At 41.1% G+C, this 14,609-nt stretch overlaps 1 pseudogene across 1 annotated transcript; it reads left to right on the forward strand.

The window, feature by feature from the left end:
* Nucleotides 1-857: 857 nt before the first annotated feature.
* Nucleotides 858-13,855, forward strand: LOC309548043 (small ribosomal subunit protein eS4-like; annotated as a pseudogene). The gene is made up of 2 exons: nt 858-942; nt 13,034-13,855. The product of its transcript is annotated as a small ribosomal subunit protein eS4-like (transcript).
* Nucleotides 13,856-14,609: the final 754 nt, after the last annotated feature.

A 14,609-nucleotide genomic window follows, 5' to 3' on the forward strand; every position in this document is an offset into this window, starting at 1 on the left:
CTTGACTGATCCAGAAAAGTTCAGCAGCAAGATCAACTTTTTGTCTTTCCTAGTGGTCCAAAAAAGACATGACAGTCCCTCCTAGAGTTGTGTCCTCCTGGATCATCAAGACAATTCAGATAGGGTACAGGACTTTGGATCTTCCACCACCCTTGGAGGTCAGGCCGCATTCTACGAGGGGCATGGCGGCTTCCTGTGTGGAATATGCTAAAGTGTCGGCGGAGGTTGTGTGCAGAGCAGCAAGCTGGAGTGCACATAACACCTTCATTCGACACTACAGAGTGAATGTTTCCCTACCGTCTGCAGAAACCTTCGGATCCACTGTTATAGCAGCGGCTGCCAGCCATTAAATTATTTTGTAGCATTGGATTGGGGTTTTCCTGACTTGTTCATTTAGGTTTTTTTTTCCCCTCCCTGTCATTGCTTGTTACGTCCCATTGTAGTTCAAAGACAAGTGTGTCTTGCCTACAGTGGGGTTGGAAGTGTCATGGTCTGGGGCTGCATGAGTGCTGTCGGCACTGGGGAGCTACAGTTCATTGAGGCAACCATGAATGCCATCATGTACTGTGACATACTGAAGCAGAGTGTGATCCTCTCCCTTTTGACACTGGGCTGCAGGGCAGTATTCCAACATGATAATGACCCCAAACACACCTCCAAGACGACCACTTTCTTGCTAAAGAAGCTGAGGGTAACCTTGGTGGACACAGGGCGTGGCTAGCCAGCAAGATGGCTGGCTGCATGTGATCGGAACTCTGCATGTTTTCGCTCGAGCTCCATGCGGAGCATCTTGATACCCACCTTGATCCGGACCTCCATGCGAGTATTGCGGCAGCTTGCGATACAGCCTGGGCAATATGAGTAAGGAGACAAGTAGGGAACGTCCCGCTACGGCAACAGAATGTTTGAACGAGTTTGTGCAGACCGAGAAGCAGGAAGTAGGTCAGAGCCCACCAAACACACGGAGTGGAGGAAGCAGCAGCAATAGACAGAGCAACATGCCAGTGGAGAAACCAGCAAAACTCTCACTTGAACAGGTACATTCTCAACTTATGGCTGCTATAACTGCAAGTAATACTATGTTGACTGGTAAAATGGAGGAAATTAGAATGGATATTGGTTTAATACACCATGATCTGCAGGCTGTGAGAGAGCGGATGGCAGAGGCTGAAAAAAGGATATCCTCAATAGAGGATAATTACACTCCATTGCCAAATCGTATATTAGCAGCTGAAAAGCAAGTAACATACCTTAATCAAAAAGTTGATGACCTAGAAAACAGATAAAGACGCAATCATATCAGATTTGTGGGCTTACCGGAGAGGGCTGAGGGGAAGAATCCTGGAGAATTTGTGGAGACATGGATTAAAACCCTATTTCCTGATACTACTTTCTCCACAACCTTTGCAGTAGAAAGAGCCCATAGAATTCCTGCAAAACCACCAGCCCCTGGAGCCCCTGCAAGACCTTTACTTGCACCATTTTTGAATTGTAAAGATCAGGATCCTATACTACGGATTTTTCAATAGATCTACAAAAATTGAAAGCTACCTTCTTTGAAGTTAAAAAAAAAATAAGAGAACGACACATTATCTACTCCATGGCATACCCTGCGAGGATGAGGGTGGAGGAAGATGGGAAAATATATTTCTTCAATACTCCGGAGAGTGTACAAGAATGGCTTTGCTTGAAAGGAGTAAAATACACTTTCCAACCTTAATGACCGAGCAGGTTAAATTATTAGAGGAAAATCTTTATACATTTTTTCACATATGTCAGTTATAGTCCCTAAAACTATTTTTAAAAAAATAGATGCCCTATTTACCACATTTATTTGGTGAAAGGGTAGAAATAGAATAAAGTTAACCACCCTTCAGAGAGCCAAAACAGAAGCAGGTATGGCACTTCCTAATATATACAGATACTATCTTGCTGGACAACTTAAACATCTTATAGGATGGATAGTACCAGTAACATCACAGATGGTAGAATCACACCTGGCTCATGTTTTACAAATCGATAATTTACTTATAGCCCTAGAAGCACCTTTGAATAAATTAAAATGTAAGCAAATACCAATGTTAACAGTTAACCAATGTTAGCTCGTACAATATGGAGAGAGGCAAAATGTATAGAGGGAAACTCACAAATAAACATGGATCTCCCATTATGGCAAAACCCAATGTTTAATCAACTGAAACAATTGGTAGAGTATCAGTTTTGGGAACAAAAAGGGATATCAGTCCTTACAGACGTATATGACACAACACATATGTACTCTTTTTCAGATATACAAATGAAATATGATATACCACATAACTCATTATATAGATACTTACAGTTGCGACATGCGTTACAAGCGCAATTTGGAGTCTTAGGACCTGGGATCTCTAGATATCCAATGATTGCTATTCTTAGGTCCCAGGGCCCAAAATGATTAATCTCTACAATATATGCACATTTAACCAGGGTCAATTCAGGAATGAATCCCTTGGCAATAAGAACAAAATGGCAGGAAATGATTCCCAATTTAACTGACGAAGATTGGGAAGAAGCTTGCTCTTCCCATTTATATGCATCGCCAGCAGCAAACAATAGGTTAATACAATTATATATGCTACATCAATCATTTCTCTCTCCAAATAGACTTTATGCAATGCATAGCATTGCATCTCCTAAATGCTTGAGATGCAGTGCTAAGCGGGCAGACTTTATACATATTATGTGGTTTTGTCCAGTGATATCAAGATTCTGGCAGGAAATAATTCAAATATTATCCTCTGTCCTGAATATGCCTGTACCTTTGACCCCAGAAACCTGTTTGCTGGGTATACTAGACTAAATAACATGGTCTAGATATCATAAGATAATGCTTAGAGAAACGCTGTTTATGGCAAGGAAAACAATCACAGTTAAGTGGATTCAAGTGAAGCCCCCTGCTGTTAAGAACTGGATAAGAGCGGTAAATCAGATTTTACCATTTGAAAAAGTATTGTATATGCAAAGAGGATGCTCAATAAAATATTTTAAAATTTGGGATAATTGGTGTCAATCAACATTAACCAATGGTTGAATATAAGGAGATAACCAAGAGGATATAGAGGGATGCACATAGTATGATGAGGAAATAAATCTATGAATGCAATGGAGCAAGGGGTCGGGGCACACCAGGACAACAGCGATCAATTAACTTAAATGGATATACATTAGCATAAAGAGATTATGAATATAAAGTAATCAGATAATTATTTGGATATTGTATAATTTTTATTATTTAATATTGTTTTGTCCTTTTGTTGAAAGGAACGTTTGGAATGTTCGTTTTCATGCACATATTGAAATAAAAAGAACAAAAAAAAAAAGAAGAAGCTGAGGGTAAAAGTAATGGACTGGACAAGCATGTCTCCAGACCTAAAACCTATTGAGCATCTGTTGGGGATCCTCAAACGGAAGGTGAAGGAGCGCAATGTCTCTAACCTCCACCAGCTCATCATGGAGGAGTGGAAGAGGACTCCAGTGGCAACCTGTGAAGCTCTGGTGAACTCCATGCCCAAGAGGGTTAAGGCAGTGCTGAAAAATAATGGTGGCCACACAAAATATTGACACGTTGGGCCCAATTTGGACATGTTCACTTAGGGGTGTACTCACTTTTGTTGCCAGCGTTTTAGACATTAATGGCTGTGTGTTGAGTTATTTTTAGGGGACAGCAAATTTACACTGTTATACAAGCTTTACACTCACTACTTTACATTGTAGCAAAGTGTCATTTCCTCAGTGTTGTCACATTATAAGATATAATAAAATATTTACAAAAATGTAAGGAGCGTACTCACTTCTGGGAGATACTGTATATACACATTTATTTTTTTAAAACACTTTGATGCAGCTGACAAGCTTGAACAAGTAGAAATGAGTTGTGTCCACAGGGTGGTACTGTGGGTGCAAAGAAAATAGCAAGCGCCACATCCCAGAAATGAGAACAAACTATTATTGTGCAGACACTTTTGGACTTTTCAGGCACAGAAACCCCAACAAATCATGAAATTAAATAATCTTTATTATGGTTATAAAATTATCCATCAACCATTTAGTCATAAAATAAGTGATAAAAGCAGTGCAATCTACATATTTGGAATGTGTGTATTCCCCCCAAGGGGGATTAATCTGATTATACAATCACTTATCACAATAGAGTAATACTCTTAAATTCTTCAAGAAATGGGGGTTACAAATTCCAAAAATTGCAGCTATACATGTTTGCAACAAAGTTGCTTCTTCAAGAGCTTATAGTGTATCTCTTAATATTAATAAGAGAGATATATACAGTACATATTTAATACATTTGTATTGTTAAGCAATAGTAACATTTCTCACAACGAAACAATATATATATATATATATATATATATATATATATATATATATATATATATATACACACATATATATATATATATATATATATATATATATATAATTGTGCAAATGTAGTCAAAGTTGAGCAGAAGCACTGGTGCTGGCAGGGGCAATGATCCCAGAGCAGATGCAGGGGTGCATTAGTAGCAAGCAGATGGCAACACAGAGAGGCAGCACCCACTGGGATGGCAACTTGTATAACTATGCTGATATTTAAATACCTCAATCATACTTACTTATAACCAATACAAATGCAGAGAGAGCTCTCTCTGCCTATATCATTAGATTGGTTCTTCCTTGGGCAGGGGCAGACTGGCAACTTTCGGCCCAGGGGGCAAGTAAAAACAAGAGGCCCATGGTGCAGAGACTCGGCCCCCCTCCTGATCCCCATTCCAAGCTGAAGCCCTGCTCCAGATACTCTCTACTTACTGGCTTAATCCAGGTTCCTGACCTGGCCAGCAGGGGAAGGTTGGGGGGAGCTAGGACAGCTCGGTTGGGGCTGGCCAGGGGGGGAGAGTCTCCAGTGGGGCATGGAAATGACCTCTGATCAGACACAGTTTACACCATCCATGCTGGGGGGGAGGCCTGCGCTCTTTCCTTGTCTTCATCCCGCTCTCAGTAGATCAGCGTTGGGGATGTTTTACTTCTCTTCACCGGGAAACCTTTAGGCATGTCTGTGGCAGAAGCGGTGCAGCCTTTTTACAGGGCATCAAAGTGGCCCAGGGGGCAATTGCCCCCCTGCCCCCTGGCCCAGTCCTCCCCTGTCCTTGGGGGAATACACTTTTTCAAAATATTTAGGATGCATTGATTTTATTATTTATTTTATGACAAATAATGTCTAAATCACTGGCAACAAAAGTGAATACACCCCTAAATCAAAATGTCCAAACTGGGCCCAAAGTTTCAATATTTTGTGTGGCCACCTATTATTTTCCAGCACTGCCTTAACCCTCTTAGGCATGGAGTTCACCAGAGCTTCACAGGTTGCCACTGCTCCATGATGAGCTGGTGGATGTTAGAGACCTTGCGCTTCTTCACCTTCCATTTAAGGATGCCCCACAGATGCTCAGTAGGGTTTAGGTCTGGAGACATGCTTGGCCAGTCCATCATCTTTACCCTCAGCTTCTTTAGCAAGAAAGTGATCGTCTTGGAGGTGTCTTTGGGGTCATTATCATGTTGGAATACTGCCCTGCAGCCCAGTGTCCAAAGGGAGAGGATCATGCTCTGCTTCAGTATGTCACAATACATGTTGGCATTCATGGTGCCTCAATGAACTGTGGCTCCCCAGTGCCAGCAGCACTCATGCAGCCCCAGACCATAACACTTCCAACACCGTGCTTTACTGTAGGCAAGACACACTTGCCTTTGAACTCCTAACTTCGTTGCAGGCTTTCTTCTGCATCATCTTTAGAAGAGGCTTCCTTCTGGGATGACAGCCATGCAGACCAATTTGATGCAGTGTTTGGGGTATGGTCTGAGCACTGATAAGCTGATCCCCCACCCCTTCAACCTCTGCAGTAGTGATGAGCCGAACACCTCTCGGTTCGGTTCGCACCAGAACACCGCGAACAGAGGAAAAGTTTGTTTGGATAAACAAACCCCATTGAAGTCTATGGGAGTGAAACCTCAAAAATCAAACAGCCTCATTTTGAAGGCTTAAATGCAAGTTATTGCCCCAAAAATGTGTATAGGGGTCCGGGTACTGACCTGGGAAATGTGTAACAATGAAAAAAAAGTTTTTAAAAACAATCGTTTTTAAAGGAGCAGTGATTTACTGATTTTAATGAGGCTTAAAGTGAAACTATAAAAATGAAAAATTCCTTCAAATATCGTGCCTGTGGGGTCCCCTGAATGAGCCTGTAAAGTAGTGCATCTCTACGATGTATGTAGCCTGCTGCAGCAATACTGACATTTCTAAAGAAAAAAATGTCATATACAAATATACATACACAATACAATGTACTTGTCATACAGGTGAAGAAAAATTGGGCCTTGGTTGTTGGTGGTGCCTAAACACCGTAATCCCTCGCAGTTACTCTTGTTGGGCACAGGAACAGGCCCTGCTGCTAAAAATTCCATACAAATTTTGAAATTGCATGTACTTGTCATACAGGTGCAGAAATATTGAGCCTTGGTGGTTGGTGGTGCCTGAAAACCCCAACCCCTCACAGTTACTCTTACTGGGCACAGGGACAGGCCCTGCTGTTAAAAATTCAATACAAATTAGAAATTGCATGTACTATACAGGTGCCAAAAATTGGGCCTTTGCTGTTGGTGGTGCCTGAACACTGGAATGAGACCTGCTGGTAAGAATTCTATACAAGTTTGAAATTGCATGTGCTATAAAGGTGCCAAATTGGGCCTTTGCTGTAGGTGGTGGCATGCCAGGTCGTCATATGCCTTGTCATGCATGTGGTGCCCAAGCGGCTAGTGTTCTGGCCACGCTTGACCCGCTTTAGACAGATGTTGCAAACAGCAATGCTGCGGTCTACTGCACATGTGCTGAAAAAAGCCCAGACTAATGAACTTTTGTGAGTCCGCAGGGAGTTTGCAGCACCCTGCACCTGTGGAGCTCTGTGCTGTGACGCAATAGGTTGGCTACTGCTATCACGGCCCCTGGAGCACATCCTGCCTCGTTGGAGTTTTGCATCCTCCTCATCCTCCCCCCTCTTCCTCCTCCTCCTCCTCTATCCTGTCAGGCACCCAACTACAGTCAGTGACCTCATCCTCCCCTCTCTCTTCGTCACTGGAGCAAACTTGGCAATATGCTTCAGCTGTGGCAACATGACTGCTGGTTTCTTATCCGTCATTGCCACCCCCTCTCTCTAGGCTCACATTATTTCCTTCATCAACTTGGGAACCAAAATCACAGCTTTCAAATTGCTGCTCATCCTCCAGCAGCATGTCACTGACACTATGATCGAATAGTTCAGGTGACTCCTCTGTGCAGAATGGTGGGGCGAAAGAAGGAGTAGCTGTGGAGAAGGAGCCTGTGGAACAGGCTACTTTGGCAGCTGTGGTGGAAGGCAAACTACTGGGAGTGTGGGTGTCAGAGGACAAAGAGAATGAGGACGGCTTATTGATCCACTCCACCAACTCTTTCACATGTTGTGGTTGAATAACATGGGCAGCACCGGAAATAAAGGATGGGCGTGCCCCGCTTGCAGAAAATGCAACTGTCGACTGTGACCACCACTTTTCACAATGGACACAGAGGCTGCTTGCCCTCTTTTCATTGCCTGTGAGCATCTGCCTCTCCTTGTCGGTCTTTCAGACATGATGTTGATACAGATCAAAATAGGGTATACGCAACTGACCAAAAGATACACAATGACCTGATATGATATAATCAATAGCCCAATACATGAGATGTACTGCTTATAGGATGTACGCAAGTGACCGATTAACAATACTCTCACTGAAATTATGTAATCAATAGTCCTATAGATGAGCTGTGCTGCTCATAGGATGTACTCAAGTGACCGATTAACAATACTCTCACTGATATGATGTAATCTATAGCCCTATAAATGACAAAACAAAATAAACATTATATCCTACATATGCATGGGTAGAATACTTTTTTTTTAAACCAATCTGGACCTGAGCTTTAGGCCCCTTTCACATGGGCTTTCTGATCCGGTCCGCCTGTCAGTTTTTCAGGCAGACCTGATCGGATGCTCCATACAGCCCTATGGAGCAGCGGATGTCAGTCTGGAGGATCGGATAAGACCGGATGAAAACGGACAGGCAGTCTGTTTTCATCTGATCTCCCATAGAGGAGTGTGGGGCTCTGACAGCTCTGTCTCTGCAAAGTAAGCAGAGATGGAGCTGTCATCCGCCTGCTCAGCGGGGATCGGCGGATCGATCCCCGCTGAGCAAAACAGAATCCGTTGGGCGCACCGCCCGTGTAAAGGGGCCTTAGGCTATAGTGACTATAGCAACTACAGTATATTGTGGCTGCCATTTTTTAATCCACTTAGGGGGAACAAGTAATGAGTGAATTTGGGGAATTTTAGACCCCTATTGCTAATTTTTTTTCTTCAGAAAATACTCCTTGTCTGCTTGTCATGCTAGTTCAATAGTTTTAAAACTTCAACAAAAAATGCAGACCAGGAGTCTTAACCACACTTTGACTTAATCTGCTATATACTTAGCCAGCATTTCAAATATTAAAGCCTGAGGCAGCTAGGCAAGTAGCATTTCCAGAAGAAGTCAGCAATCAGTTACTTTTAGTTGCCTTCCTTAACGTTTAATTACCTTCCTTTTTCTCTTAGTACAGGCTTCTTCTGAAATATTAAAGAAAATATCTGGTACATATTATTTGGTTTGTATATGAATGGCTTCACACAGCCAATAAGCATCACTGCTGTACCCTTTTAGCCAATAAGTCATGTAAATAGAAATATTCCAATACATATGCAGTAAATATAAGATCAGTCATAATGGATCTTTGGATCAATCATAATGCTGTTAGTCATTTTTAGCAAACGACTATGAAAACTAAACAAAAATATTCTCATAAAATTATCGGCACAGAAAAATAAGCTATGTATTATTGGTAACTAAAATAAAATCAATTATAATAGGCACTTGAAACATTCAAGCAATCAAATATATTATATATATATATATATATATATATATATATATATATATATATATATATATATATATATAATATATTAAGTGAGTTGTTAATTAAAACATAGTGACCCCCTCAGATGTCAAAAAAGCCCCAAAAAACGACCTTTATACAGTAAATTAATTTTAAATATATTCAAGTAATTCTCCAAAAAATCAAAGGCTTTGTACTTTTTCAAGTACAGAAACAGCGCAATGATCAAAAACAATACTATCACGCTTCTTTCAGCCATTCCTTTAGGGAGTTTAAAAGCTGTAAAATATGTGGAAAAATGAGAACAAAATGACAATTGTGAATTGCAGTTTTTCAGTATGAATTAGCTAGACGTAGACACATGTTGCACTGCGGAACAAAAAAATAACACATTTTGATTGAAAACATATTTATTTCTACCATGATTCAGCACTTTTGGCAATCACTGACCAGGCCCAATCACAACTCCTTGCTGAGCTAATCACAGCTAGGCCTCAGTGGTATAATGGAGAATGTATAAAAATAAATGAGTTGCATATCTTCACCTGGTAAGACCACTAGTACTGTTTATAAAGGGTAAAGTTATTTGTCTTTGTAGCTGGTAAATTCTCGCATGGCTTTCTTGCGCAAGGTATAGGAAGAAAAGTTTTCAATTATAAGGTACAACTTTCTTTCCTCCTTAAAACAAAACATGAAGACGTGCTGCAAAGAATTGGGGAAGAAATGTAAAAAGAACACGTTTGCTGCTATACTGCATGTACATTTATTCTTTCTATTAACTGATAAATTGTTCATTTAAAGGAGCCTTCTCAGGGTGCTGCAACTTAGTTACCCATAGCTCATAACTGTCCCTTTTTGTCATCTCATAAAAAATGTAATCTGGCACTGGTTCAAAACTAATACTAACTTGGGTATGGCAAAATTATAGCACCAAATTTGAGTTGAGAACATAAGCCAAAAAAATGACATGGATCTGGGCACAGAAATATAAAATTTAACAGGGAGGAATGTACATGCCAGGTGCGGGTTTCAGCAACTAATATAGAAGGCAATAAAAAGAGACTGGACTTGTGGCACAGGTCTCGCTACTTGTCTGGGACCGTGATCTGGGATGCTTTCCACCTGGATCCACAGACAATACAGATAAAGAACACAGCCTCCCCCCTTTCTGAGCAACAAGTAAGTTCTGTCATTTTCTCTGAGGGCTTAACATATTGGCTTATATATTAGTTGCTGAAACCTTCGTCTGGCATTTATTGCAAACGTTTTGTCTTCTCAAAATGCTGGGAGGTATTGCTTTTTGGTTTTCATTTTTGTCTTATGGCTTCACAACTTTTACTGATCTTAAAGAAGCAGGTAATTGTTCCGAATAAGAAAACTTAAAGCGGACCTAGCAAATATTGGTAAGCAAATACTGGTAATGGTAAGTGTACCACTTACGGGAAACAAATAATGATCAGAGATCACAGTATTTATCCTTATATTTTTTCTTTAACGTGGCTGTAAAGCCTTAGGATTTTTTTTTGGGAAAAAAAAGTTAAAAAATAAAAACCTGAAAGACAAAGGCATAATGAGCTAGTATGCATCATAATGAAATACTTATCTTAGAACGAAGCCCCTGCAGTGGCGCCCGCTCACCGCTGACATGGATGACATGTTCATCCATCTTCCTTCCGGGTTTGCATCATCCGGCCATCTGATTGGCCAGAGCCGCAATGACTGTCACTCCCACTCATGCGCACAGGAACCGCAATTTACGGCACAGGGCTCTGAAAGAATGGCACGGTCGGCTGTTCCTTCAGTGATGTCACTGGCTGCATGCAAGGTAAATATCTTCTAAACAGTGCATGTTTTAGAGATATTTACAGTACCTATAGGTAAGCTTTATCATATGCTTACCTTTAGGTACAAGTTACAGAGGAAGATTTACTTCTTCTATAATGCATTGTATGCGTTAGGGTAAAAAGCCAGGGTTGCATGTGTTCCCCCTCACCCCCCTTATACTTACCTGAGCCTGATCCAGCAAGGTGCATTAGAGCAACAACTCTTCTTGCTCTGTCCCTCCTCACTGCACAGAGCCCTTGGCTCCCGCTAATGTCAATCAAATTCTGTGACAAGGGAGTGGGGGTAGGGCCAAGCTGCCCTGTCTGCGTCTATTGAGGCAGCTCAGGAGTGAGCCTGTATGAGTGCCCCCTAGGAAGCAGCTTCCAATGGGAGCACTCGCTGAAGAGGCAAATTAAGGAGCGCTGGGACCCAGAAGAAGAGGAAAAACCACAGAGCAGGTAGGTATGACATATTAATTGTTTTAAAGAAAAAAAAAGCAAACCTTTAATGCTACTTTAAGTACTCTTTTTGGTGTAGACTCAAAGATGACACGTCATTTAAATCCTGGTGTCTATGTAGCTCTTAGTTATATTCACCAATTTCATCCCCCTACTTCAGCTTCCCCATCTTTATTACAAAGTTACAATGTTGCAGTTTGAGTGATCAATGAAGAGAAATACTTCCTCATGCTTATAGCTGACTGATGACAGCATTTCAGCCTAGGCAAAGTCAATTGATTGGAGCTCAAGGAATGGGTTTCAAATATACCACTAATATATTATGTATCATTTAATGAAATAAAGTGCAGCGCAATGAGAATAAATGCAGCGTAATAGTAAAATGGGACACCTTATTGAATGATGCAGCATAAAAAACAAACTCAGTTAAATCAGTCCATACACAGCTGGAGATTAAATATGAAAGCCACTGTGGCGTAGATAGTGCTTCCATATAACATGCAGGTGTTAAGCATGAAACTCAACCCATCCACCATAGACAAATACTGCTTCTTACTTCCTGAATTCGACCTATAAGTTCACACAGCTTTAAGGTATATTATGTAACATGTAATAAATATGTAGCACCCTCCTAGGTAGGTACTAGGAAAAGCATAATTGTGGCCCTGTCTGCTTATCAGGGGGGCCTGATCTGTTAGCTTATCTGTCACATGCCTCCAGGTGTGACCTGTTGAGTCTGGGGAGTCTCCCCACTGTATCCAATGAGGGATCTTGTTGGGCAGTGGAGGAAACCTAGCCAATAGATCACCAGGGTTTATGACTGTCACAGTGGGCGGGGTTTGCTGCAGTGCACCCTGCAATCGGAAATAATTCTGTGGGGAGCATGTGACAGAGGGTCTTTTGGCGGGAGCATCAGTCCCAAGAGGAGGTGATGGCTGTCTCTCCTCCTGTAAAGTGAAGGTGGTCCAGGCAGTCAGCGTTAACCAGCATCAGTAGAGTGTTAACAAGTGTCAGAAAAGCGCTAAATAGCGCCTAGTAGTATCATTCCATTCAGCGTCCCTGCCTAATTGTGCATAGTTCAGTTGTTGGAGTATCCCACGTCTCCCTTCTCCCATCCAAGTTCTCAAATAAACCCTAAAAACCAAAGAAACTGGACTGGTTCTTGTCTGAGGTGCTCACACTTAAAAACATGTCTGAAAGTACTGTTGTTGCTAGCGGTAACCCAGGGGGACCCACACTCAGCTGCTCCTATGGGAGTAGGGCTATAAATACAGTATATTCACCCAGACTGCTCAGAAACCCACTTTACATAACACGTCATGGCAACATTTTGGTGTGGCTTAACAGAGTTAGGCATTGCAAAACAGTGGTTTATTAGGTGTGGCTTGGACACAATAAATATAATGAAAATCTATGAATTCAGTTTCTTATAGTACACTTGCAAGACACAGTTTATAAATCTGTAGAACATGTACAAAATAGTATAAATTAAAAATACTATATTATTAGATAACACAATCAAAATTAGGCTGCTGTTTATTAAAATAGCATTCGTTTAAAGTAAAGCCACAAATAAACCAAAGAATAATATAAAATAATAGGCTTACTTTCTTAAGGGCCACAGAAAAAAAATCTGTATAGCAAAAAAATAAATAACCCGAAATATATATTGTATAGATAAATTATTTTAAAACACCATCAAAGGCTTTCTATTCAGACGCAGCTGTGAGTTGTGGACCCAAGAAGCACTTGAAGTGCATTGCTGCTCCCAAGCACTGGATGCTGGATAAGCTGATGAGTGTCTTTGCTCCATGTCCATCCACTGGTCCCCACAAGCTTAGAGAGTGTCTGCCTCTGATTATCTTTCTGAGGAACAGGCTAAAGTACACTCTGACCAGGGAATAGGTGAAAAACATGCAGCATTTCATTGTGATTGATGGCAGGGTCCGCACTGACATTACATACCCAGCCAGGTTCATGGATGTCATCAGCATTGACAAAATCAAAGAATACTTCTGTCTGGTTTTCAACACAAAGGGTTGATTCGCAGTGCACAGGATCACAGCTGAGGAGTTCAAGTACAAACTGTACAAAGTGAGGAAAACTTGAGTACGAACAAAAGGAATCCCCCATCTGGTGACCCATGCCGCCCATACCATCCGCTATCTAGATCCATTGATCAAGGTCAATGACACAGTTCAGATTGACTTAGAAACTGGCGAGATTAGAGACTTTATCAAGTTTGATACTGGTAATGTTTGCATGGTGACAACAGTGCCAACTTGGGTTGAATTGTTGTCATCACCAACAGGGAGAGATCCCCAGGCTCATTCAATGTGGTCCACATGACGGATGCCAATGGCAACAGCTTTCCCACCAGGCTCTCCAATATTTTCATCATTGCCAAGGGTAACAAGCCATGGATTTCCTTGTAATGTGGAAAAGGTATCCGTCTCACCATCGCTGAGGAGATAGACAAGAAACTCACAGCCAAGCCGACCAGCTGTGAAACTCTGCCAACATTCTCTATCTTTATTAAATAAAAATCTGTCCTGGAGAAAAAAAAACAAAACACCATCAAAAGATATCAACATGCCAAAGCATATACTGTAGGTCGACAGAACAAACCAAAAAAAAGAAGGGACTTTCAGGAACTCAAGAGAAAGTAAATCACTCTTAAAATATATTTTGTTGTGCTAATAGTTTAGCATTCACACAGCCATAATCTGTTTCAGCCACTTTCCACAAGCTTTTCAATGGCAAAATTGATTAAGGGTTATCAAAAAAATTGGCTGAGTAATTGCCACAGCCATCATGAATAATCACCACCCTATTGCGTATAAAATGTTTATATTCTATGATTGTCCTGCATCTAGTGCCCACACACTTTTTCTTGTTTTTTTTTCCATAGAGTTTCCCTTTAAAATCTATACAATATTTGAAGGGTTTGGTATGAAATGTGGGGTGTACCCCATGTCTTAATTTGTTAATCTATGTCATTCTATTCAATCTGATTACTTACAGACAATATCCGATATAAAGCAAATGTGTTGGTTCTCTGGATAGTTAAGTGTAAGACCAACATTAGAAGTGCAGGGTACCACTCTCTCCCAGAATTAGGCGCACCAAAACTTCCCCGCTCACATCTGGGAAAAGGCACAGTGATAGATGGCCATTTGGTTTTAGCTAACATAGCCCTAAAGGGACTGCTATGGGATGAGAAAGAACTCCCCTGGGAGGCAGCACAAAGATACTGTACTTAGTAGCACAGGTAAAATTAAATTAATACTGTA

Source organism: Pelophylax lessonae (genome assembly GCF_965119305.1).
Source record: "Pelophylax lessonae genome assembly, chromosome: 2".
Lineage (NCBI taxonomy): Eukaryota > Metazoa > Chordata > Amphibia > Anura > Ranidae > Pelophylax > Pelophylax lessonae.